The following is a 27991-nucleotide window of genomic DNA, read 5'->3' on the forward strand; positions in this document are numbered from 1 at the left end:
TTGTACAGATGTCTAAAGACTCTTTTGGATACTCTCATACAAAGGCAATTTAATTACTCAGTAGTTCAAGTTTACCAAACTAGAATGGCACATTCCCACTTCATTTGTACATTTGTTAACAGGCCAGTATGTGCTACAAGTGGTTTAAATGAAACAGCAGTGAGTATTATAGTAGCCTTCAGGAAAATTTATTGTAACACCTTAAGTGCCAAAAACATAATCGTAAGATCTATGTATGTAATATAAGTCACTAATCAATTTTACTAATTGTCTAGGTATTGCATTTCTTTCTACCTCAGTTTTGTAGGCTAAGACTCAAGCTCAGGATATATACACACATATAAACACTGAGATATTCTATTTGTATCTTAACAGGAGTTGATAAATGGCCCATCAATCACATATTTTTAAATTTAATCTATTAAATATTTCCCATGACACATACTTAAAGAAGAGATAGGAAATCACTTAAGAGTATTTTGAGTTTAAAATTAGAGAAAATATTGTAATCCTGAAGCTGCTTCTAATTCTAGAAATGTTCCACTTGTTAAACACACTGGTCTGACTCAGAAACATTCCTGCATGTTATGCAAGCTCCTACGTAAGGGTGAGCAGATACTGCCAGTTTGTGATGATGTCACACAGAATATACACACTTACACACACACAGATACACATGCAGAGTTTGGGCTGCATGTTCTGAGACCATATGTGTGGGTGTAGGAAAGGGAAGACAGATCATCAATCAAAACTTTTTATGTTTGAGATATTTATGATATATTAATCATTGCTATTTCCATTGTGTAAATCAAATATTTACCACACAATCATAAGCCACAGGAAAAAACATATAGTCATGTTTTGCAGTTGCTGAAATGAAATATACATTCACAAATTCCCTATTCTTAACCTGCTGATGCCTTTTATTCACCTAAGTATTTACATTTAATGTTTGATGTAATGAATGGAGGTTGCCACTTGTTCAAGTTCATTCCAGAAAAAGCTACTAACAAAAAATGCATTTCAGTTTCCAGGTTTTCCTGTATATGTTTGTGTGTTTGTATATATATAAATATATATATATATGAATGGCATGAGTTCAGATTTGTACATGAACCCTAAGTTGACTTTAGATTTTATGAACACAGCTATATAGCTTTAATTTTCTAACAGCAGTCACAAACAGGAGAGAAAGAAGGAAGGTGTGGGAACTCCTTCACTGCACAAGCCAAGGAATGAGACAGCAGATCCCAGCCCAGACAGGAGCAGCGCCCCATCCACAGCTTTGTGGAGGCTTCTGAGCCCCACCCCCCCCGAAAGGAACACTAATCTCAGCAGGGCTGCCCACATTGCAGCGTAGCCACAGATAGAGATGTTATTTTCTCCATAAGCCAGATCTCCTTCCCATGCCCATCTTAAGGGAAGCTCTCCTTACCTCCCTCTACCTCAGCAGCACTGCTTGAACTGTCTTGTTATGGAAAGGAATATATTAAACAAGATTTGTAGGCTGTGGTAAACTGACTGGGTTTATTAGACCCAGTAACAAAACAGTCAATACAGGGAGTTAACAAAATATTGTCCTTAAAGCATTCTTATTAGAATTTTAACAGCTTCAAGGTATGAAACAGGCCTAAAATCTTTTTTTTTCTCAAAAAGGCTATCAGAGCAGCTAAATGAAAAATACTTACATTTGGCAGCTGTCATTTCAGGTAATCTAGGCATTCGAAATTGATACTGAGAACCTCAGGTGGTGTTTTTGTTTGTATGACTTGATTGTTATAGGACTTCATTGAAAACCCTTTCTTTTTAACATCTCTGACACTGCTCCAGAGCCCTTCATCCATAAGATTGCACCAACAGTTCTCCCACAGAAGTTGAGTGGAAGCAATAAAAGCCTTTATTAATCTTATTTTTACATATAGTATCTACTATAAGTTTTCTTGATCAATTACAGATCTATTCATAGTGCTTCCAGCCTAATTTTGTGGTAGTTGACTGATGGCTATCACTTCCCTTGGGAAAGCTCCTTCCTCTTGGCAGAGGAATCTGAAAGTCCAGTCTTAGGACTATCTGTATGGTATTTCATGTATCTGTTAAATAGAAACGTGTTTCACCTTGCCACAGAGATGCAGGATAATGTTTTGATGGGAAGGGGTTGGGGAAGTGAGCTTTTCACCTATTCTATTATTTCATACTACTTTTTTTTTAACATTTGGATACCATCCACCTCCAAACCTGCCTGTTCATTAGCAACAGCTGCGTGCCCACGCGGTCCCTGCACCACTGACAGAGTGACAGGCTCTTTGGAAACTAAATATTGCTCTATGCTTGCTGACAGTCTAAGAAGCAGTAGCAGTGGCATCTCTCTTCCTCTGCAGCTGATAGCAGTGGGGGAGTTCAGCCTACCCGAGTTAAAGGCAGGCAGAAGTACATCTCCAGTTTTGCCCTTAAAACCGAGCACAGTCTTTTCTGTTAGTCATCTGTTCCTTCTCCTCTGGCAGGTCAGTTACCTCAGGATCCCTGTCCTATCACGTAAAACACCAAAATAATGAGCAAACCTAGCATATGCTTAGGGGTTTTCCTCTGAAGCAGCTCTGAAGTGTCTCGTATCGTCTAGACAGCTAGCAAAGATCTGTTTGAGTTCACCTGTTCGCGGGGTGTTTCACTTTTGAAGAAGATCAGCTGTATCCTCTGTATATAAGTGTAAGCTACATATTTATATTGCATAATCTGGCTTTCTGGGGGTGGGTGGGAGGACAATTTCTGATATGAAACATGCTGCATCAGAAGTACCTGTATATCCTGATCAGGGAGTTCAGAAGCACTCTGAAGTCACTAATTTTAGGCAAATTTTTAGTTGTGAATGCTTTTTCAGAGGCAGGGCTACAGTGCTGTAGAGTTTTTTGGAGCTGTGGCCATGAGTCATTATTCCTTCTGCATGCAATGTGCTTGTTAAAGAGAAAAAAAAAATATAAAATAATTAAAAAAAAAAAAAAGAGGCATCTCTTCCCTTGCAGCCAAGAATATCACCCCCAGAAAATTCAGGGTTTATTTTTTTTCTTTTCTTTTTTTTCTACATCACCATTTTTAATTTTATTTTTCCTAGTAAAGTCTTCAATCAATGTTTACTATTTGGATTTTTGCCCTCACTGCTCCTTAACTTAAAATAGATAAGACTTCCGTTGAGGTAAATGGTAAAAGAGACATAAATGGAAGAAAATCCTGGCTAAGAATACTGGGAAATGATGATAAAATTAACTGAAACACAACCAAGTCCAAAATACTTTTTTTTTAAATTTCACGAAGAATTGAGAAAATCCTCAAACTTTTTAGCTTGAGCTGTATGAGATTTTTCAGCACATTGAACTGCTAGATCCTAGCAGAATAGATAAACTCCCTGCAATGTACATATGTTTTTGTCTGAATTTAAAATAAAACCAGTCCTCAGTTATTGGGGGGAGGGAGTGGATTGGCATGAAATCTTCTGCTGAAGAGAGTAGGATACACAGAAGAAGCTTGCATTTTTTATTTTTAAGTGACTGAATGAACTAGAGAAAGAGGAACCCAAATAGGAAAAACTTGCATCTCTTACAGTCCCAAGAACAGCCATGTGCAGCTCTGTTAGAATCTGGATACTCACCAGGGATCTTACTGGCTCCATGCATCAAGAAGAAATGTCTGTCAAGCTCCTACAAACTTTACTTTCCCAAACAACTGCCATATGCCAGAACTAACAGCTTAAAGACGCTATGAATCAAGCCCCAACATTGTGAGATTTAAAGGTGTTTGTAGATTTTGTAAAAGTTTCCATTAAACCTTTTCTCCATTAAACATTTCCTCAGTTTCCCGGGCAGATCACAACAGCGGAGTGCTCAGTAATGCAAGATTTAATCCTTTAGTCTTTTGGTTTGATGATGTTTTGCCATTAGAGGAAGTTCAGCCGGATTCTGATGAATCACAACACTTTATCCTATTATATATATAAATATATAAATCAAGCAGACTGACACAGGGCTCCACGCTGCCACAGTGCATCCTTACTGCAAGTGTTGATTCCAAAACTAAAAACAGTTTCCTGCCTGCAAAGCAACTATCGTCATTAAAAAGGAACTGAAACAAGCTGTCTCCCTCTCTCTCTCTTCACTAAATGTCTTAATGATACGAGCCTAACAGTTCTTTGGGATTGCTTTCAGCCGTAGGGTGGAAGAGCGCATTATTCACCCCCTAGCCTTGTCAGACTTCACTTCCCACAGGCATCAGCTACACCCTCTTTGTGAGCCTGCGCACCCGGCAATCCGTACGGAAGAACTGTGTCAAATGGTTAAATAAATAAATAATGTGCAGCAGGCCTGGAGCCAAAATACTCTCCCTTTGCACCAGTGAGAGAGGTAATAAGCAAGGAAGCTTGTGCTCTGATGTTACTACAACTAATGGAAAAGGTAAAGGCAGCAAGCTCGGCATGTTTGTCACCTAATATCACATCACAGCGGCTTATGATGTGGTGTTAAATATGTCTGCAATCTCCCTATTTTTCTGAGCCTATTTAGCATTGCTTCCCAACACAGATGGAACCCTTTCTTCCTGCACATATTAATTCATTTGTTATTTATGCACTTCTGATCTTTGTGACATTTTGTCCTTTGGCCTGCTACCAAGTCATTTTTTATACATGTTGTGAGAAATGGTGGCCCTTGCCCTGCAGTGAGCCTCACAAATCCCTGACACACACATATGCATTTTTTATTGTTCTCACATGTTGCTTAACAGTCTGCATGATTCCTGCTTTACAGCATAGCAGATGGGTTCCTGCATAGCAGTGAAACAGATGAGATGTTCAAATCGATTGTTTTATCAACAATCAGTTGTAGATAAAAATCATTTTAATGAGAGAAATTAATGGTGTTTGCAAACATGATGTTAATTAAAGAACATAGCTTGGGCTTTTTTCCCTCCTTTTTTCCCCTTGCACACAATTTTTGTTACCCATGACATCTTTCATTATTGACTCATGCCCCAAAGAAAAGGCGATTAAAATCTGCTTTTGTTTGATGTAGCTTTTATTGAAGAAAGAAATAGATCTTTCTGAAGCTTCCTGGTGAGATGAAAGTCTAATTATCTCCACAAATGAAAGGAAAAGCTTTAATTAGGCCTGTGCTGAATCTGCGCACTGTGAATTTGTGCATTGTGATGGATGGAGCCCACATCTCCTCAGTGACTGCAGTTGAAATAATGAAGAAGGAGAAGAGGTAACCTGCTCCCATGATTCAGCTGGCAGAGCAGACTTGGAGGTACACCTGTGTTGTGAGAGCGTGCCCAGAGCAGCTGCCACAGGCCATGTTTCTGTGCAGAGCATTCGGCTGTTTTACAGCCTCCTCCTGAGCTTTGATCTCTTTTCAGACAGCAGGGGTCCTAACAAATCAAGCTTTTCATGTTTCACTCAGTTTCACTCTCTTTTGCTTCACCATTCATACTTGAACTCCAAAGAGGACGGGTAAAATATTGTCTTTTTCTGAAGCAATTAATGATCAGCAGCGGACATGACTGAAGTGGGGCGTTTTGCCTTTTGCAAGGTGTTTTAAAGTTGACTGTGGGGTAAAGGCTGCAAAAGAATCAGAAATCACATTTATTTATTTTGCCATATAATTAATTCACTATGCTTTTAACAACCTTTGCGCGTAACAATTCATCTGCTACGCGCTTTGTTTTTGCAGTGCTGTAGTGTCTACCCAGTTAGGAAAGGTGACATTCTAGGGTAGTGTTAGACTGCTAATGGCCCCCAGGGAGAAATCTGAATTATAATAATGCACTATCCCAGATTTTATAACATTTCCAATCTATTTTTTCCATGTTGCATGCAGCTTACTCTGTCTTCATGTAGTCCACCTGATATCAGGAAGGTCAAACCACTACTTATTCACATCACTTGCAGCCAGCAGATTCTTCTTTGTGAGTCATAAAGCACCTCTGACATCAAGGGCAGTCAAGGAGATTACCTCCACACCTTTCTGAACAGGAGAGCACTAAAAAAAAAGGAAGATATAATTGAAGACAAAGTTAAATCAGCATCAGCAATCTAATCTTTTATTCTTTTTGTCAGTATATTCCGTGTTGTTTCAAATGTATTGCTTTAATTGTGTACCAGCGTCTGGAACCGAGGAGCTTAGCAGTCAACTGGAAACATGCAGAAATAGAAGGATATGGGATAAATGGGAATGCATCCCCTGTTGACTTGTTTATTTAAGGAAAGGAGGCACCTGAAAAAAACAGCAATGCTGTCTTTCAAAGCAAACACTCTGGGAAGTCTTTTCATAGTAGATATACAGCATCTATAAAGCCTGAAATTGGTGAAAGCAAATGGTGCTGATTCTGAGTAATTCAACAAAGTGATAATATAGATTTTAATTTAGCCTGTGTGAAACAAATCTCTGCTTGACAGTTCTCTTTATAAACACAGCTTTACGTACTGCTGTTTTAAAATTTTATACATTAACAAGTTACTCACTAGCTGAAACCTTACTATGTATGTTTTCTCATTTGTTTAGAGACCTTTAAGGTAGCTGGCACTTTTCTTATTATAAAATACCTTGATTTGTTCTTTCCACTCTCCCCCCGCCCCTTCCATTTCACAGTTTCTTTGTGTAGATTTGTCTCCTTTGTTTATGCCTTTGTAAGTACCTCCCTATTGTTAGCACTGAGTTCACAGAGCTGAAGTCAAAAAAACCTGCCTTATACAATATTCTAAACCTTAGGCCATCAGGGCCAACATCCAAGTCTTGTGCCCTGGAATTACAGGGATGATGGTAAACATATAAAGGTCCCAAAGCTCAGTATAGGAGAAAAAAGCCGGGGGGGATGCTGTTACACTGGAGCGCAGGTCTGAGCTAGGGGGCACAGCCAGGGGGGAAATGAGGAGGCAGTGGAATTCTTGTTAGACTGCTGTGCAGAGATGAGGAGCAGATAGTAAATTAGGAAGGAGCACTGCAAGAACACATCTGAATCAGACCCTCCAATTAACTGTTCTCTTTCCTTCTTTCAAGTTTGATTTCCTTTTAACCTTTTATTTTATTCTTTTGATCTCAGCATCTTTTTCTTCTTGTTCAAGTGAAGAGCAGTGGTGCAATAATTTTTGTTGAGGAGGTGTTTTCATTGTCAGCTTCTCTTTCCAAGCACAGCAAGTGATGAACAAACACTGGAAAAATTCACGTATGCTATCACTCAGAATATGAGCCTGACCAAAATTTGAGACCTCTGTGTGTGTGTTTATATGTGCATGCACACAAATACATGTATAGAGCAATGGAAGTTTATGAAAGAAAATATTGTACAAAGCAGGAGCAGTAGTATTCAGCAGTTATATGCTGGAAAACAGGAAAACTGGCCATTACTATGTAAAGAACCTTGTAACTTCCTTTTACACATCTCTCATTTGGGCTATGTCCAAATTCACTGCATGATGATCTCTGAGAGCTTGGGGATAGGCAGGAAAATCCCTGTGAGAATCCTGTAACGCACTTCAGCATTAGTAACGTTGGTACAGTTTCTATATATCTCCTATAGAAAGCTGTAGCAGCTCCGTCCTTCTCTAAGGTAAGAGCCACCCCAGCCTTGTGAAGTACCTTGAGGAGCTAAATCGTTGCCAATCTTGTCAATATTAAGAGAACTATTGTCTTTGTTCTGAGGCACCCCTCTCTGCACTTCCAGAGGACTGTAGAAAGAAAAATACATTACAGAGGTATTCTTCTATTAACCTGTCTTCTGCAAAGTCTGGAAGAGCTGTGAATTCCCGTGATGAGGCATGCAGAGCGCACAAGGTTTGGGCTTGTGTTTTGGTGGTGGTTTTTTTCTGACAATGTTACTGGCTGGCTGCTGCATGTTAAGGCACACACATGGTACTCTGAAATTATTCAATATTTATGATTTTGAAGTTTCCAAATTAAGAAAAACACAGACATGTTCAATTCACTGTGAACACCTGCTGATTTTTAGTTCTGGAATATCTAAATGGGTATTTGTCCTTCTACCTGTATCTTACAGAATCGAAGAATGGTTGAGGTTGGAAAGGACCTCTAAAGGTCATCTTGTCCACCCCTTTGCTCAAGCAGGATCAACTAGAGCAGGTTGTCTAGGACCACGTCTAGCTGGCTTTTGAATAACTCCGTGATGGAGCCCCCACAACCTCTCTGGGTACCCTGTTCCAGCAGTCAGTCACTTTCACAGTAAAAAAGTGTTTTCCTATGTTCAGATGGAACATCCTGTGTTTTAGTTTGTGCCCTTTTCCCTTGTCCTCTCACTGAGTACCACTGGAAAGAGCCTGGCTCCATCTTTGTACCATTGCTTCAGATATTTATATACATTGATGAGATCCCTCCCCCAAACCTCTTCTCTCAACCTTTCCTCATATGAGAGATAGTCCAGTCCCTACTTGTCACAGCACTCTCCAAACTAACAAGCTGCAACAAGGTCTTTTACCATCTCATAACCAGCACACTCTTCATGCCACTCCCTCTGCTGCCTTCATCTCATCCAGGGCCCACACTCTCTTCTCTTGCTTCTTTCTCAGCTGCCCTCTCTCCATTGCCTCTCAACCCCTTAACAGAACCAGCCACACCTGCACCTTATCTACATCGGCCAACTCGCTGCCCCTGAAGCCAGCCCACAGTTGTATATTATCAATGGTAATTACACCCAGTTTCATTCCTCTACACCTGGTCATCTTTGTGGCCCTTCATTGGACTCTGTCCAGTATATCCATGTCTCTCATGCAATGACTAGACATACTCCCAGAACCGGACACAGTACTCCAAGTGTGGCCTCTGCAGTGCCATCCCACTCTCTACTCATCCAGCCCACAGTTCAACAACTTTTCTATGAGGATCTTATGGGAGAAAGCATTAAAAGCCTTACTGAAGTCCAGGTAAACAATATCCACTGTTCTCTCCTCAGCTGCCAGGCCAGTCGGTTTCATCAGAGAAGGTTATCAAGTTGGTCAAGTTTGACTTCCCTTGGTGAAGCTATATTGATAACTTCCAGTGATTTTCTTGTCATACATGTGCCTGGAAGTGATTTCCAGGATCAGGTGCTCTATCACCTCTTCAGGGATTGAGGAGAAGCTGCTTGACCTGTAGTTCCCTGGGTCTCCCTTCTTGGCCTTCCTGAACATAGGAATGACATTTACTTTCCTCCAGTCTTCACACACTCTTCCTAATCTCAGTGATCAATTAAATATTATTGAGAGTGGTCTTGCAATGACATCTACCATATCCCTCAGCACTTAGAGGTGCATCCCATCAGGCCCCCCATCCGGTTTGCTTAACTATTGCCTGACCTGATCCTCTTCTACCAAGGGTGCATCTTCCTTGATCCCAATTTTTGTCCTAGTGTTTGGGGCCTGGGATTCTTAAAGGATGGTCTCACTTGTAAAGACTGAGACAAAGAAGGCATTTCATACCTCAGCCTCTTCCACGCGCCATGTAACCCTGAGCAGTGGGCCCACATTTTCCTTGGGCTTCCTTTCGTTACCTGTGTACTTATAGAAGCCCTTCTTGTTGTCTTTGACATTCCTGGCCAGATTCAATTCCATTTGGAACTACTATATACTACTAAGATTGTATATGCTAGGAAATCATACAGAGTAATTTTATTTACTGGAGTGAAGAAGAAACAATGAAGCATAACCAAGGTAAAACACATTGGTGCTTTTAAAAGGGCAGGGGCAGGGACAGCTATGATCTTAGGGACTTAGCATCGACCTGAAGTGTTTACAATTGTCATAATTTTCTTGAAACAAGTGAATATTGTAGAATCTGTTGTTTTGAAGTGTCTTTGGTCTGATAACTGTAAGATTAAAAGAACTGCAAAGTAATACAGCAATTTTTCTTTGCTTCTCCAGCAAATTATTAGTTTACTTTGCCATTCTCTGAATATTATATTACAGACAAGTCAATATTATTCTGGAGTTTATAATTCTATATTAATATATTATATAAATAATTTAGGACATATTTAGTTATAGGCCATATTTAATTACAAGACTTCCATGCAAGATGGAATGTTATGAAGCTATTCCTTTCATAAAGAAAAAAAAAAAAAAAGAAAAATTAAATTGAAACTGTAGAGAAAAACAAAGCCAAATTCTCTATGTATTCTTCCTTCAGGTTGTTGTCCCATTTACACTTTATGCTCTGGCATTTTCCACATTGCCACACAGGTAGGCATATAAAAGTATGGCTCCAGAACTGCCAAGATTTAAATATGTTGTTGAGCTAAATCTAAGCAGTAGGAAACACACCATATTGAAGTTTCTAGAGATTTTGTACTTCTGATAGTCATACTTCAAAGCACTCTTAGTTCAGGGTTTTCTAAAGAAGCAGAAGGTACCCAATCTGGAATGAAAATTACTTCTTGCTGAATTCCAAATAAATGCTGTTGATGTTCACCTCACATTACCCTGATATTTTGGTTCTACTGTCAACATTCTAACATGCTGTTGTGCTTGATCTACTTAGTGGGGAATTAGGCAAACTTTTTGATTTGTTTTGTTCACATTGTCATTACAGGAGGAACACTGGACCTCAGTGAAAAATGAGGTAACTCTATTAGAGAGCCATAAAACTATGTTCTAACTAGAAGTATTATCTTTATTAAGCAGACCGAGTAAGGAGGTAGTTTCTTCACTGTACCATTCATACAGTGACAGAAAACCTTTAACCAGATGTCATTGTTCTCACAAGAATAACAGGTTTCATAGGCCTTGAAATCTTGGTATTCAAAAGTTCACTGAAGTCCCAATGTATGTAGGATTGGAAAACAAATCTTGAAGCCAACCCAAAGTTCCATTTTCCTGGGAACAATTGCCTCTCAAATTCAAAAAACAGCATAGGGATCTTCCATTTGTTATTAAAATTTTATATAACCCTTTTTTCTTCAGCTAGATATTTTATCACAAATGGGTTTTTGATAAGAAAGAATACCCAACACAGAACACACGGTGCCCCGTTAGTTTCAGCAGTCTTTAGGAGGAACACATACAACCCACACCATTCCTCATGGCACTGTGATATTACAGAGAACTGATTTCTTTCTCACAACCACCAGCTGCTGTATGAGAGCTGAAGGGCTTCTCAGAATCCCTTAACCTTATGTTTCCTTATCTGCAGTTCGGTTTCATGCCCGATTTCCCAGAATTTGCTTAACATTTTCAGAAGAACGTCATTCTCCCACTACTTGTAGCTGGATTTGGATTCATAACTCTTCTGAAAAGAGAAAGTGGTGAGATTCTCCATACCCACCAACGCATGATTTAGTCAGATGATAATTTTCTTCTCATCAAAATACGACGGAGGAACTGAGTCCTCCCATCCACCAGAAAACTCTTAACCAGATTAAGGATGAACATTCTGGATGCTCTTTCACAAAGATAAAAAATGGGGCTAGCCATCTGGCAGCTCTTGAGGCTCTTTAAACACAGAGACTTTTTTCTGGAGAAAGCATAGCTGTCTTCTGGTCTTCTAAGGATCTGATTAGGTTTTTTTGGTTTTGTTTTGGGAATTTTTGGCTTTGTTTGGTTTTTAAAGGATTTATTCTATATCTCTGTATTTTAAATTAGTTGCTTTATTCTGAATGCCAGCTGATACTTACTGAAGGTTTCTACTTTACAAGATCCTTGATTAAGCAACTAGCTCCATATTGCAGAGAGGCATTCAGCAAAGGCTCAGTTGCACTCGTTATTGCCTCCCCAACTGCAGCCTATACATGTAGGGACTGGATTCATGCTGGGATCCCTAGCATCTGCCCTGTGCTGGGAATGGTTGTACTCTTTTTGTATGAGGCACCAGCTTTCACCTCTTGTATCTAGCAAGAACCGATTAGTGGTAATGTCTGGGTTCATGTTCAGTTGTTGGTTAAGAATTCAGTGGGAGACAGTGCTTCATTCAGGGGAATGTCTTAGGAAAATGAAAGTTTCTGCTGTGTGGGGGATTTGAAACCATGCCCCCATCCCTTTTGTTGCACTGTTGCAGAGTTTAAGAGTCATAATTGTAAAATAAGCTGAACCGACTATTACAAACTTTTTTTTTTTATTCACACTGAAGCTGAAAAAAAAGGCCCTTTTTTGTTTCATGCTTTCTTGCAAATGAGAATATTATTACATCTTTAAGGCTGGACAAACAGTGTATGTACAGTACTTATGGATAATCCTCATTAGAACTAAGAATATTTGTAAGCCTGTGACTGAGCAGGCTCTACATAAGTACAGAAATTACACTTGTCATAGCAAGTGGTTCGTGCTAACCAGGAGCTGATGGAGGTCATATTTGAGATGTTATGCAAATTCTAAACTCACAAATACAGACTATGAAATAATAATTAATTACATTTGCACTTTAATTAAAGATTAAATCTCATTTTTTAAAAAAGAGGTGTTTTTATATTACCTGATATAGAGAGGTACTCTCCTAGATGGCCAAACTTAGAACTGCCTAGTATGTCCTAGCAAACCTGTGGGAAAGCCTGACATGTGTTAGCAATCGTGGGTTTGTGTTCATCAGAAAAAATCATTTTAAAACAATGTGGGAGGGGCAGTCCTTATCTTTAAGGCAACTGTTGGATAATTGACCTCCTTTAGCATTTAATTTCTCAAGCCTCTAGGAAGCTTAATTTTCAACATCAAAGAGGTACCTGTGGAAGAAACTGTTCCAGACTGGTGAGTAAACAAATTAGAGTTAATAGGGTCATTAGCTTTTGTGGTAAAATTTCAAACTGGGTATTCCTCACTAAGGAATGTAAATGTCAATGTTTTTAAGTCTTCTAAAATATAATTAGACATGCAACTTGAATACAAATGTTACATATCCTATTAACAAACAATGTTTTCCATTCTCTGGGCATTATTTTATTAACATTAGGGAATCTGTTTTTCTGGTCCTATGCATTGCTAGCCAGACAATTAGAACAGAAAAAAAGTGCAAAGCTGCTTGGTTGATAATACACTGTAAACATTAAGGATGCTGTATGTTCCCTGTAATATAGAACATGCTAGCTAGCTACCTTTAGAGTAAGAGCTGTAGCTCTGTTTAACCCTTAGATCTCTATGTAGGAGTATAAGAGCTTGAAAAAAAACAGAAACATACACACACACACAAAAAAAAAAACAACCCTCAACACACCCACCACAAAAAAAGCAGTTTACATTTCCTCATTTGGATGATGGATGATCTTCTCATCTCTACTTTCTCTTGGTTCTATGGCTACATAAAGGGATAATTGCTGATTGAATTTGGAACAGAGAATGCAGCAAATTTAATTCCTACATCCTCTTATTTCACTTCTTGCACAATACTGAAGTCTTTTATTCAATTATCCTTGCATATGGTAATAGAAATACTGTTCCGTTTCTTCCACCAAACTCTGACAAGTTGCTAGTCCACCCACATTTCCACACCTTTTCCCACATACCTACCTGCAGGCTATGCACTCTCTTATGTCCATTTCCCCTGAAATTCTTGCTGCTAACCCTTCCCAGCAGCTGCAATCTCCTGGAACTGAGGGTTATCAGATCAAGTTCCCTTTTCACTTTGTAATGCCAAGAAATTTTAAACTGTGGGGTTTATTCTGTCTCTAGGAGGTCAGTACTCAGCAATTGCTTCTTTTTAATCCAGTAAATTGGCTGCTGCTGCAAGTGTCATAATTTAAACAAGTACAGAGGAAAATTTTGTCCTTAAGTAGTGACATCAGATCAGTATAACAGTTTGTGGAATACAGACTGATGAACTAACTGGCAACACCACAAATGCATTTAGCATAGAAGGAAATGAAATGTTTGCTAGAATTGTCAAAGGAGAATTGCAGAAAATTTTTAGACTGGAAAACTGCAGATGGGCAAGCACATCCAGTGGTAAACCACCTCCTCCCTGTGAAAACTGATTTGTACCAGCAGGGTCTGAGTAAGTGCTACAGTGAATTCTACCAAAAAAAAAAAAAAAAAAGGCAGGGGTGGTGGGGAGGAATTTTAAATAATTGATCATAGCTGTATCTGTGATTATAAGCATTGAATTTTTAAGTCATTAGCCTGACAGAGCAAAGACTTTAGGAAATATCAACTCTCCTCACTATATATATAGTAATGAAGTTTAAGAAAAAAAGATATTTTTTCTCATTTGGCTATCATAAATCATTTTGTTGTGATAATCTTGTTTAGTGGGCTGACTTAATCTTTTAATCTCCCATTCTCCCTCTATAGCAACAATTTCTTTTTGCTTAAATAACACCAATAAAAGTAAAAAAACCCAAACCTCAAATGCTTTTTATGTAATGTGCATCATGTTTAAGTGATGCTTAGAAAAAATCCTTGTCTGTCAGAAGGAAGCTTTTTGCACTAGGCAAGTTGTTATGACTGAGTTTTTTGCAAAGTGATTCTAGTTGCAGGTTATTATTGGTCTTTAACAATGTGCTTCAAATAAGAATTTTTAGTTTGCCTCCACGATAGTATCTCATAGAGTTTTAGAAGCCTTCATTTTTAAATAACCATTAGTTTTATTTCAACCTCCTACAGTGTTTTTGATAGAATGTTACCATTTTCACACAATATTAATTTATTTCCCACTGTAATCCAGGTAATAGATGAGTATTACCATCCCTATTTCACTGACTTAACTGATTTTACTCTTGGAGACACAATATCGAATCAAGAATCATGTAATATGTCTATCACAAATTTGGGATCATATGCAGATCTCATGATCTAACTTTCTATGGATATTGAAGGGTAAGACTCATTTAATCTCACTTAAGCCACACAAATGTTAGGCATCTCGTCCTCCTGCTATAGTCAAGGCTGAGACAAGCACCTCCAGAGGACAAGTCATTCTGTCACAAAATATCAATAAGTGAAGCTTTGCAAGAGAAATAATGGTAAAAGATTATTTACCCTTCCACCAGCCTAGGCAGCTGAGGAGGTAAACACTTCTGCACTGCTCTATGAAAATGTTTCATGCTCCAGTATGGTTTGCCCATGAATGTAGTAAGGGAATGAGACCATTGCTTCTAGTATACTGATTTTTTTACTTTTTGACTGAAATATTGACTGTGAAGTATTCTAAAAAGATTCTTCCCTTCCTTCTTTTAGGATTGTTGAAACTACACTACCTCTCTGGATATAATGGCAAAGCTACTTTCAAAGCTTCAAGTAAAAGCAAATAGAATAAACAGTGTGATTTGCATCTTGGATGGGTGAAAAAGTAAATTTCTAAGATTTTTGTTAATTTGGAAATAAGGCATTTGTTTAAACACCTTTGGCACCATTTTAATTATTAAGGAGTAAAAGAGTAGGCACAAGCAAATACTGATTTTTTCAAAATTAAGTGTAAAACTATTTAATACACAGAAGGACCCCTTTTCATTCAACTTGTTACAAAATGCAGAGTTCAATAACAAGCTGGAAAGTTTTAATCATACATATATGGGTCAAACAAAGTTATGAAGAATGTGACTTTCTATTGCAATTTTTAACCTATTCCCAAATACATATCATGGCTTTTTCTTTCCCATATCTGTTCTTGATCCCTATCTAAGGGGTTATGTCAGACCAGACTAGAAAGGTCTGACACCAGAGGGTGCAGAGGTGCTATTCCATGTCTTCAGCACATCATCTGTAGGGTATCCTGACACATATTATCAGGAGAGGTGGTCTGGCATTAACCTTTTCCACTCTTGGAGGATAAAATGATAATGAAACAACAAAAACAGATAATGAGACAAGGGAGCCCAGCTCTTGTGATGATGGCTAGGGAGGTGGGGGGATGGGGTGGATGTGGAACAACTTAGAGCCGACTTTCAGTCAAGCATTACCAATTCAAATAATAAATGGAGTAGATGTAAGTAGATGTAAACCCAGACAGGCACCTGAAGGTAACACCTAGAACAGGAGTCTGTTAAGGACAGGAGTTGGTTAAGTTTGTTTTTATGACTGGCTACCACTTGACAGACAAACAACTTTCCCCCAAGAATATTCAAAATGTAATGATTTGTTGACTTGATTAATTTGACATCCTTAGGGAGAATCATTCAGTGAAGCAAGTGAAACTCCAGAATCTAACAGTTGTAAACAGCTACAAGATTTTGTGTTTTGCTTAATGCTGTCTCTGCTGAAGCATGGTGCGTCTAACAGCAGCCTACAAACCTGATGTTATGTGGTGGTAGCAAAAAGGAAAAATGCTTGTTCACTTTCTTCCATGGCTTTATGATCTGGGGGGTTTGCCACATTTCTACCATTAAGAAACTCCTCCACAACAGCTTTACAACTCCTAGTAATAAGGCAAAATGTGAAGATCATGTATTTGGTGGAATGACAAAGCAGATAGCTCAAAAGGCACAGATAAAGAAGCAGCCACAACTAAATTTGTACATAACAAATGCAAAGCGAATGAAATACTGGGTACAATGGAATTCATCCCTTGAAAGAAGTGATGGTGTTGGCTAGCTCAAAAAAGCAAAGATAAGAGTAAAGCAAAATTGCTCAGGCAAAAGTCTCAAAAGCTGTGTGTAGCAAAAATGATATAACGTTAATAGCTTTCCTTTGTTTTGTCACATTGACAATTTGGGCACATCAAAGGTTGCATTTATGCTGAACTTATGTCCATGCATTTTGCACACCAAAGCCCTGGGCATCTCAGAAAGTTTTCAAGTTTGGTTTGGTTTTTTGTTTGGGGTTTGTTGTTTTTTTTTTTGATCTGAATAGAAGTTGCACTGTAAATTGTGCTGCGTGTGTTGCCATGTTTTACTCATGTCTCTCTGGAGTTCTTAACAGCTCAAAAAATAGGCTTCTTCAATGGGAAGCGTATGCCACCAGGGCCTTTTATCTGAATGCTTCAGATTCAATCAAAAGGCACAATCTGAGCAGCCATGGGCCAAGGTGAGATTCAGCTGTTTAAGTCTCTGAGCCTGGTGATACACTGCTTGAGTGCCTCTACAGCACTCAGGCTATGTCTGGTAGGACTTAATGTGAAATACACTCATGCACACCAGCTTCTTTCGTGCCAAGTGGGTTCCAGGGTTTTTTCTATTATTCCCTTGTATGAAAATTGTAACAGCATGTCGAGTTACTACTTTCTGCAACAGTGTCATAAATACTTTTAGTATTTACTACACCACCCAAACCATGTATATATTGCTTCACCACCCAAACCATGTATATACTGCTTCATTGTACGTAACTAGTTTGAAATTGCTTTATTTTAATACTTCCAAATACTTAATTCAAAAGGAAGGAAACCTGTATGACAACACACATAATGAAAGGAAACAAAGGCTGCACAGAGTCTTTTTGTTCTTCAGAAAAAAAACTGGCACATGAAAAATGAGTACAAAATTCTTGATATTCATAAACTGTATTGTACTGTAAAACCAGATTTTAAAAACTGAAATAGTCGCACTACTCTTTTCAGGCTTAATTATATTTCTTCCTATGAATAACTGATATGGAGAGCTCTATAGGATGCCCACTCAGAATGTCACACAGGCTGAATAGCCTGTGTAAAAGTATAATGTGTTCGGCATTCACTCAACTGCTCTGTTCAGATCTCATCATGTTGAGCCTGTGTGTTTTAAGGTACACTGGAACTCTGGAGACTCTAGTCACCAGTTTGGAGGTTTTCCTTCTCTGGCCAACTGACTGGCATAGATGTACTCTGTCTGATGTGATACGAGATGCTGCAAAGCTGGGTTTTTTCTGAAATCTGGGTGCAATGCAGCCTTCTGTAGCACTTCCTGCGTAACTTAACAGAGACTTTCCAGAGCTAACAAGCTTTGTGATCACGCTGATTTTATAGCTCGCTTCTTCAGACATGTCAGTGAAAAGAGGAAGAGCTTTGAGCTTTGAGTAAAAGTTCAAGAAAACTTATTAAAACTTGTTTCGCTTTAGTTCATATAACCAATAAAGACACATCATGAAATTAATGAACACCTAATAGTAAATACCTTCCTACTCAGGTTTCCTTCTTTTCTTAAGAATTTTACATTTAAATTCATATTCCTTTAAGGAATTAAGTAATTTTTCTTTCTTCCACTTTGCTTCTCCAAACATAAGCCCTATCCAAATTGATGATTTCCATTGTCTTTTGTCTAGTGATTCCCTAAACGGTTTAATTCGATAATCAAAGCTTGTGTTTATCACATTCGCATTTAAAATCCATTGATAGGTCAACCCAACAAAAGAATAATTGCTTTGCCCATGCTCTGCATGGTATCCTTTTTATTCCTGGTACAAAAACATTGAAACAACATGACATTGCTATGATTACCAGAGATGTTACTTTCCATTTTTAAAAAGTTGGTGGAAAGAAGCTAACCCCATAGATGACAATTTTATAAGATTAAATAGGCAAATTGAGTCACAGATATTGCTTCTTAGAAGTAAAAATTGAGCTCTGTCAAATTCCTCATGCAGCATAGGTCTATGCCAGTTCTCTTCCCTGCAGGATACTGTTCACTCTTCAATGTATTAGAGAAATGGGGAGGGGTGGGATGATTACTTTTTAACTTAAGCAGTGATTGTGATTTTACATCAATATGTGTCCTGTGAAATCTACAGTAATAAAGATGAGCACATTTCTAGCCTGCAAACATAAACTATGATACCATACTCATTCAGCTTCTTATGTTCAAATATGCAGTTACTACTGTGTAGTCATAGGATGACAAACATCTGTGGTAACCCTTTTGAAAGACAGATGAGGCAAACTCTTGATAGTATCCCTCTGTATGAGCATGAATTCCCTTACAAACCTTGACAAATCTAGGCTTTTAGTGACCTTTGGCTTCAAAAAGCAGCCAGCTTGACTAGTAACACTGCCTCAAAACTACATCTGACCATGAGGTTCCAAAAGGCTGGATTCAGTTCGTATACTTAAAACCATCTATATTCTTTAACTTCTGAAAAAAATATTTAACTGTTCCCCCAAAACATTGTGCTCATTATCAGAATTGTAAAAGTGTGGCATTTATTCAAACTACCAGTTTATACTCGCACGCCTGTTAATAACTGGAGGAAAATTAAAACCTAGTCAGACTGGAATAAACCACTTTGATTTTGGATTGTGGAAAAGCTGCAGCTGTGGCTGTTCAGTCCTAGGTCTTCATTGCAAGATGAAGACTGAAGAACAATTGAATGAGTGGAGCAAAGCAAAGAAAAAAATATAATTTGGGCATTGATAACACTACAAATATTCAAAAGTATGCCTAATAAATGAAACTCAGTAAGTTGCCTTAGTGACAGCAATGACTAAGTCTTTTCAAGTGTGAGGCATCGCTGTAAATTTCTTTTGATATTTATTTTTATTCTCAAACTTACATTTGTAAAAGGATGAATCACCTTTATGATTTATATAGTATGTTTCATCCAATAAGTCTACAAGGTAGGTATTTTCACAACCTTGTCTCATTTTGATAGTAACAATATAATTTCTTCACGTAAATAAATTTTCACTCCAAGCTAAACTATAGGCCAAATTGCCAACCTATTTATTGTTTTACAAAACTATGTTTTTATGGTAAAATATTTTTACCTCATGAGGACAGTAGGCCACAAGCTTTCAGCTCACCAGCTTCAAGGTGACAATAAACCCCCTGATTTACAGTATATAAAATGAATTAGTGATGCTGGTATTCCCAGAACTCCCACTCTGCTAATGTCAGTATCACAAAACCACTACCAGAGGTGCCCCCATGCTAGAAATCAAGAAACTTGTTTGGACCTTGACTAACTGGACTACAGAGACAGACCTCTTCAGCTTATAAAAGTAGTCCCTTCAGGTGGAGAACACGTTGGTTTAATATTGCATAATTTGCACTAGCCCTATTCATCTTTTGAAAGAATTATTTCAATCTCAAAGCTGTCAATTTGGCATTTTCATAAGAACTAAATCAGGTTTTAAAAACTCAGAAAGTTGCTTTCTCTGTTTCTCTTCTTTTGATTGATTATCTATGGTTCCACAGCATATTACTTGATCACAGCAATGTTCTTTGGAGATATAATCATCAAAGAGCATTACTCAGCTGGGGAAGTACATGTGAGGGGTGTAAATAATGAAACAGAACAGGGGGCCATTAAATATATTTTTTTTTGTTTTCTGTGCTTGGAGGCTTGTTTACAAGGTAGGGGGTATGCTGCTTAAAAAAAAAAAAAAAGAAAGAAAAAAAATACCCAGCAAGCAAGACTTAAATTGTACCAACGAATCCATCTGTTCACATTGGGAGCCCTGCAGACCTGGCAAACCTTGAAGGTTTATCAGTATTCATTTTGGCTTTCAGACATGCGCATATTCCCAGTATTCCCAGTGGCTCAGAGAGCTTTAGTTTATATGTTAGGAAGTATATTCCCAAAGCAGGTGTTTAATTTTTTAAAATTATATGGCCCTTGTAATCCAAGTTATATAGTGCAGGATATTTTATGAAGCCTATTTGTGTGTAGCACATCAAATATAAAAGTTTGGAACTGTTAATTAAAGTCTTCAAACATGTATGCCCATGGCTTGTAGAAGAGTTGAAAAGTAACTGATTTTGTATGGATAATTGCCATGACTCAGTTTGGCAGACCCCTATTGTTATCAAAGTTGCAAGGCTGCCCCCTAAACTGTTCAAACATGGATCTCCAACATTCATGTCAAGAAAGGCCAGCTGCTCTGTTAACATTCATTGCCTGTTTGTTTAAAAATACGTATCTTCTTTCTGTGTCAGTATTCCTGGGATTTTTTAAATAATATAGTTCCACAATTTTCTTTCAAATGCAAGCTTCTGTCACTAATCTGAAGTGTCTGATACAGGGTCACCTGATAATGATCTTCCTTTTACATATCTGTGTAAAATAAGCATCATTAGGAGTAATCCCTACAGAAGTCTATGATTCTTATTTACACTACAGCTCTCTCTCATTCTTTCCGTGTAAAGGAACTTTGTGTACAAATTGTTTACAAATAAAATGAACTTGACCTATGTGAAATAAGGGGATTTCAAGAGTGAAAATTAGGCTCATTAGAGTTGAATAGTAAAAACATTGCAAGTGAGATCAGAATAAAGGTTACTGTTTGGATCACTGCTGTTAATATTCACATCATTTAGAAAACCAGAAAGGTGTGAAGCCTTTGAGGAGATCTGAAAGCAAAATTCATAGAATTCAATGCTTTTTGTCCTTAATAAAAATATTAAGAGACAGGAATAATAGTATGTGTATGTCTGAATCTAGCTATGGGGATGTTTGACTGGATTACTGCTACTATCATACCCTAAAAAAAAACCCATAAAGTTGGTAAACCAGATTGTATTTACCAGCCTTTGCTGACTGAGATTATATCAGCTGAGATAGATATGTAAAGAAGTTTCATTGTGGACCATCAATCTCAACTTTTGACTTTTTTTTGTTGTTGTTGTTACATAGTTGTAGGGTTTTATATGATGTTGGAATTCTGTGTATGTGAAAAAGGGGTTTAAAATTCTTCAACTGAATTTGGTATGATTTCACATCAATTTTTATAGTTGCTTATTGAAACACTAATGACTAAAAATACCAGGTAATAACAACTCTGATCTTGATATGGACCATGTAATAGTTTTTTTGACACACTGAAAAATGGTACCTTGGACAGAGTGAGTTTAATTCATGTTTTCAGATGAATAGGTACACAGATTTTTTACACATGTACCGTTTTTATTACTGACATGACATTAAATTGAACTTTTATTTTGAAAACAACAAGTTTCATGTACAGTAGGGAAGTGATTCTAAATAACAAATTAAACCACACATCCTACCAACCAAGAGGCAGGAGTGCAAGGCATAAGAAACCTTCTAATTTAGCATAGAGCAGTCTCTCATGCATAACTGCTGTCCTCTGATTAAACCATGCTTTTTAATCTCAAACAAGGAGGGGGGGGTGGGGGGGTGGAACCTTGGTAAAAATTACAGCTAAGAACATCCTTTAATGGAGGTGGCAATGACGATATAGAGCTAAAAGAAAACCAAAAAGTAGTAGGCATTTTTTGAGCTACTACAGGTTAAACTGTGCAGCTCAAAAGTACGCAAACTGTGTTCTATTCTGAAAGAATACAGGAAGATCTGCTAACTGGGACAAATACAAAAAGATAATTTTGCGTCTGTCTGTGAGAAGAGCCACATGTGTAGTACTTGTTAGATCGAAACATTTTCTGAAGAAGTATACTCTTTCTGCTCCTCTAATCTTAGCAGATGTGGATGTGAAATTTACCCATACTGATATACTGTAAAAAGTCCCAGCCTTCTTTTTTATAGTAAATGTAAGTTATAACTCACAGTGCTGATGGTATCAAACTGAAAGATGATTAAACCAACAGATAGGCCAACAGTATAGGACGTTTTACTATAAATATTTAAATCTCTTTGTAGACGAGTGAGAAAAATATTTTATCTGTATTGTCCTTGCTGTGGCTTCAAATATTAAAGTCCAGACTAGTATTTGACTGGTTCAAGGCCCTCCTACCAAGGTTAGAGGTGCAGGCTAAGGACCTGTGTTACTAGACAGGGTAGAGTCACAGTCAACTTTCCTTAAAAATGGTATTTTACAACTATTTCTTTTTAGTCTAATACTAGTTTTGTATGCCAAGTATAAAGATGAGAAAAGTGGGTTTATATGATATTAATCTTCTTCCTGGGGTAGAAGCCAGGGGTGAAATGGCATTCCTCTTACCTTGAAGTTAAAGCAGCAAAATGAGTAAATTTTGTTCATGCAGCATTTCTGTATGGACTCTGACATCTTTCATTTCCTGATGGCTAACTAATCCAGTGGGAGACCCAACAGCTATAAAAATCTGGCAAATCACCTAAAGGATTGAAGATCAAACTTTTAAGAGTTTAAAGTACTGTAACTGAAAGAACTGTACTCATCTAGTCTTCCTAGTACATTAAGCATCTTTAGTAGTTCTCAAACCTCAGCAAGTTGTATAAAACATTGCGTGTAGTTGTTTCCTTAATTTGTTCAGTGGATAGGAAATAAATAATGATATATTTTTTTTTAATGCTGCATCCTAAATATGAAGCTAAAGTGTATTAAACTATTATTTCTTTTTGTGTGCCCAGAGAAACATACTTCTTTAAGGACAGCAGAATGACTAAATGACCCTACACATATTAGGTAATAAATAAGACGGATGAATAATTGAAATCTTGTACTATGTGGGCATCAATAGATTAATTTTTACTAGGGAACTTATTTCCAGTAATGATCTTGGGAAGTAATCTCTCATCAGCGAGCTGTCACAGTGAAGGAGAGGATTTGGACTTTTGCTTAAAGTTGTACTAACTGTGCTGTGTTCTTGTGTGCTCTGTATAATTTTCTCCTTCAGTTACATACAAAGCCAAACAAGCAATACTTAGGAGCTATGAAAAGCCCCTTTTAAAACCTGGCAGTTTGATAGTTCAAACAACAGCTAATACATTTTGAGATAGCACCAAACTTTTAAAACGTCTTTTTATGCTCCTTTTAATAGAAAAAAGAAAAGCATTTCAGTGTAATCATAGCTTTTCATAACATGAATGAGAAATTGATCTTTGGTGTCTGTTGATGCAAAGAGGAAAAGTTTGTCTTGAAATGCAATATTCTTTGGAAGAATTCAGTTATAAGGCCTTCCTGGAAAACTTGAACACTAAATGAAAAGGCCATGAAGTCACTGGAAAATAGTTCACTTGAAAATATGTAGATAAATTGTTACATTTTGGGCCCTGGTTCCTTAATCTGGATCCAGTATACTGAGTGTTCCTATATTGCTCTTTCTTTCAATGTCTTTGACTATCATTCTCGTTTGAAAACCGTCGCCTCTTCCAGATGCATAGACATATACAGGGATAAGGTTTAGCCTACTGCAGTCTGGATTAGCTCCTTCCTATTAAGATCTCATAGAATCCATTTTTTGTGTATGGAACAAGAAATAAATAAGCATACATTAAGTATCATAAAAACACAGAAGTTCAGCTGGCCTATTATATGGATTAGAGCATTATATAGATTAGAGCATGAAGACTGATTGCAGAGACTAATTGTTAAGTTTAAAAAACCCTAGAGAAATAATTGCCACTGTCTGCAGGTCAAAAATTTGAAGTTGAAACTTATAACATTTACCTAAACCCCAGCTAATTAGATCAGAAGTAGATCCCCTTCAAAATCTGAGGTGATAATATACACAACAGAGCTGTTAACTTCAGAAAACTGAGAGCTGAAATAATCAAATGAGGAAGCTGGGTTTTTTTCATCTGTATTTCAAGAAAGATTCAGATCAATATGTTGTTCTAGTTGATTCTCACATTTTTACAGGTAGGGTAGCCAACTCCATAAAGTAATACCCACCTCCACTATAAATCTTTGAAAAGTTCAGCCTTGTCCAGTCTTTTCTGGGTGCTATAAGGAATTGACTAACTTTTAAAATTAATTTTCAATTTCATATGTTTTTAAAATTTTCTAGTTTTGAGTAAATTGTTCAGAAATCACATTTCCACCACTTTAGATCTAGTGTTAAGAAGTCATGTATTCCCCCTCTCAGGCTGTATTTGCACCTGGTTTTAATGTTGTTATTACAGAATTACAGAACTGCTTTTAAGAGAGCCAGAAGAGTCTCTGTCATGCAAAGGTGTTCACTATAATGTACACATCATTTGGCTATTGAAACCACTCACAAGCAAGATTCCTAGGGAGAAACATCCATACCACTAGGAGAGCAAAAGTCAGTGATAATTAGAAACATTGTTGGAACTTCAGTGCAGTAACAGTCACTAGCTGAAGTATCCCCTCAGTCTTAAACGCGTTCCCTCCCCTACATAAGAAATGAGCTGCTTTATTGTATGTGTATAATAGTATGTGAAAGACTCAACTGCTCTTGTACCTGCCCATTCGCAGTTTGATAATTCCGTTCTCCGTTTCTGACTAAGCAGATACATTACACCCCATTCTGTGAAACTTGCTGAAGCTATTTTGAACTTACTGGACTAACCATTTCCAAAGAACTCTTGCTTTATAGCTCTTTTCTGATATATTTTGTTGCAGGTTAGAGAGTCTATTAAGGGAGCTGAAATTTCTCCATAATTTTTCCTCACAACTTGCATTGAGTTTATGACTGGGCTCTCATGTTTGTTTTGCCCAAGACCAACAAAATTCAGAGACCATAATCATCAACTTCTTCCTGGTAATTGCTGATTTCCTCCAACTCAGCATGGTAAAGGAGAAAGATTTTATACACTGTGGAATGTTTTAACAATCTTAAACGTGTGCGTGCAGGCAAGAGCACACTTGAGTAGTACCCACTGATTCTTTGGTACAGTTTCCTGTCCAGATCTCTGCATTTGGTGTCTTCTTAAATTGCTGTTTATATGCAGAAGATATGCTAAATTAGCCAAATCTGTAGAGTCCTGACCACAGAAATGTTGAGTATGCCATCTATACTATTGTATCAGAACATTTATGCATTTGGATAAAGTATGCTTGAGGCAGAAAAGGTTAATGGTGAAAGTCTCTTCAAAAGAGATAATAAATATCATTAGTCCTTGGTTTTATTCAGGTACTGCAATTAATGCAGTATGGTCTATTGCAGAAGAAAAATCCAAGTATTTTATGGAAATCTCTACAATAATTAATGTACATATTCCATACTACTGGTATTAACTGCACTTAATTATTCTTTGTATGCTATCATCAACAGGCATACAATAAGGTTAATAGAAATTATCAAAAAGTGACAGATAAGAGCTAAACACTGTTTACTATTCCAGACATGATTTGAAATTGATTTTGAAACGAAGGAGCTGAAATTATCAACAGCTACCAACAGAAACGAGAAAGGCAAACCTCATTACCACTATGTGTGGGTCCTTTTTTCAACCACCCAAGCTCGCTTTAAATTGTTCTTCCATTAACTCACTGTGCTGCCTGCTTCTAGCCCTTGCTGAGCAAACTTCAAGAGCTGCACCCAGCATGTATCCTGTAGCTCAGAACAGGAAGCACTTTGGTAGTCTGTATTCATAGGGAGAAATAGGAGGAGGGAGAAAGTCCATGGGAAAAAAAAGAAAGAAAGAAAAAAATCTAATGCATAGGTTACTAATAGCTGTTCTTTATTAAACTGAACACAAAAATGAATCATTTGACTTACTATTTAGATGGGATAGATTTATTTCCTTCACAATCGGTTACTTATTTCTGTACTGTTGGCACTGTTCTGGATACATTAACTAGCTAATGGTTAACACAATACCAAATTCAAATACAAAATAGCTTTTTCTTTGTATGCACTTGGTGACGCATGAAAAATTTAGATCAAACTGTTGCTCATCGGAAAAGTATGGAACGCTTCTTTTGAGTGCAGCAGCAGCTTTGCTTTGACCAATTTACCTTTATTTCCCATGCATGGCCAATTATATTTATTTTGCTTTCAGCACTGAGCCCAAATTTCCAGTCTTCCTTGTACTCAGCTGTGTAATTCTTCCTGAACAGATATTTGACCATTCTCTATTTCTTCATTGGCTATATAGATGATGTAACTTTTGTGAAAGACACTAACTCCTCACAACTCATACATGCAAATGAAAATATAAAATATTTATCTCTATACACATCGTATTAATTTACAAGAAAGCATAGCTTTATAGAAAAAAACTACAGTCAGTCAGATGGAGGGAAACAGAACTGACAAATGTTTTTAGTCTTATTCCTTCCTCAGTAAGAATATGAACATTTAAATGTATGCAGCAGAAGCAGATGAAATTGCATTCTCTGACACTTTATAACTCTGAAACAGATACGTGATTGATTGCAAGGTGGCGTAGCTGCTGGCATTTTTTGTCGGCACATTTTGATTATACAGATTCTTAGGTGAACTTCAAGTACATCAGTGACACATACAATGTTTTAGACACTTTGAGTGATTTCAAAGCTAATAATTTATGAGAGCTTTTGGAGCTAGTTATTAGGTTTGTCTCAGGAGAGATCGATATTTTTTTTAATTTTTATTTTTTTTATTCCTCAGTTCCTCACTGTATGTTCTGTTTTTCTCATCTTATTTTGCTAGAAAATAAATACATAGAACTTTAATTCAGGAATGCCTGTTCTTACTATGTGTCATCACCTTAACAAGGTTTCTTATATGGGATGCTTGGACTTCAGAATGCCCATGCAGCAGATGAGTCTAGAAAATGGTGAAGAATATCTGGAATGAAGTACCACAGATAAACTTAATTTTAAAATAGCAAAAAACATAAAAGAAAAGGCTTTAACAAGTTTAATACCTTATGTGTGAGACTGTTAGGCTCAGTATGATAATACTGTCTGGCAGACCAAATCTTCTCATATCTACATCAATGTAAATCAGAAAAAAATGGCACTAAAATTGGCTGCCTTTATCTAGCCTGTCCATAGTTTTCTTCAGGAGTTCAGGAGTTGATATCAAATCAACTACAGTGGTGGGAACACTCCAGACAAGTATTAGCTGATAAAAAGCTGAAGGTCTTTCTCTTCCAAAATCCAATTTGTATCCAATATTGAATTACTTGACTGGAGAATTCTGAAATATAACTGAAGGAACAGTAATGGAAGGAAGACAAGAAAATTGATGAATTGCTACTGTAGATTGTGTTTGATCACAATGTGATATATTTATTTCAAATTATTTTAGAAATATGGAAGAACATAATTAATGACTCTGGAATACAAAAATTCCACTGCATACATAAAATTTCTGTTTGCTAAGTTTTGCCACTGGAATTATTGCAAAAGAATCATGTTTTATGTCCTTATATTCCTAGACAACTGAATTGGAATTCAATTTCTACTCAAAATGGTCAAATTGAATGAATCAGGCTGTAAAGCTTTATTTTAAACTAGTCATTTCCTTATAACAACACTAACATGTAGATCTGCATTATCTTTTATGCATTTCCTTAAGAACCCAAGTGTACTCATTGGAGTGGCAGCTTTTCGATTAGCCAAGAAGA

Source organism: Falco cherrug, chromosome 1 (assembly GCF_023634085.1).
Source record: "Falco cherrug isolate bFalChe1 chromosome 1, bFalChe1.pri, whole genome shotgun sequence".
In the NCBI taxonomy this organism is placed as follows: domain Eukaryota; kingdom Metazoa; phylum Chordata; class Aves; order Falconiformes; family Falconidae; genus Falco; species Falco cherrug.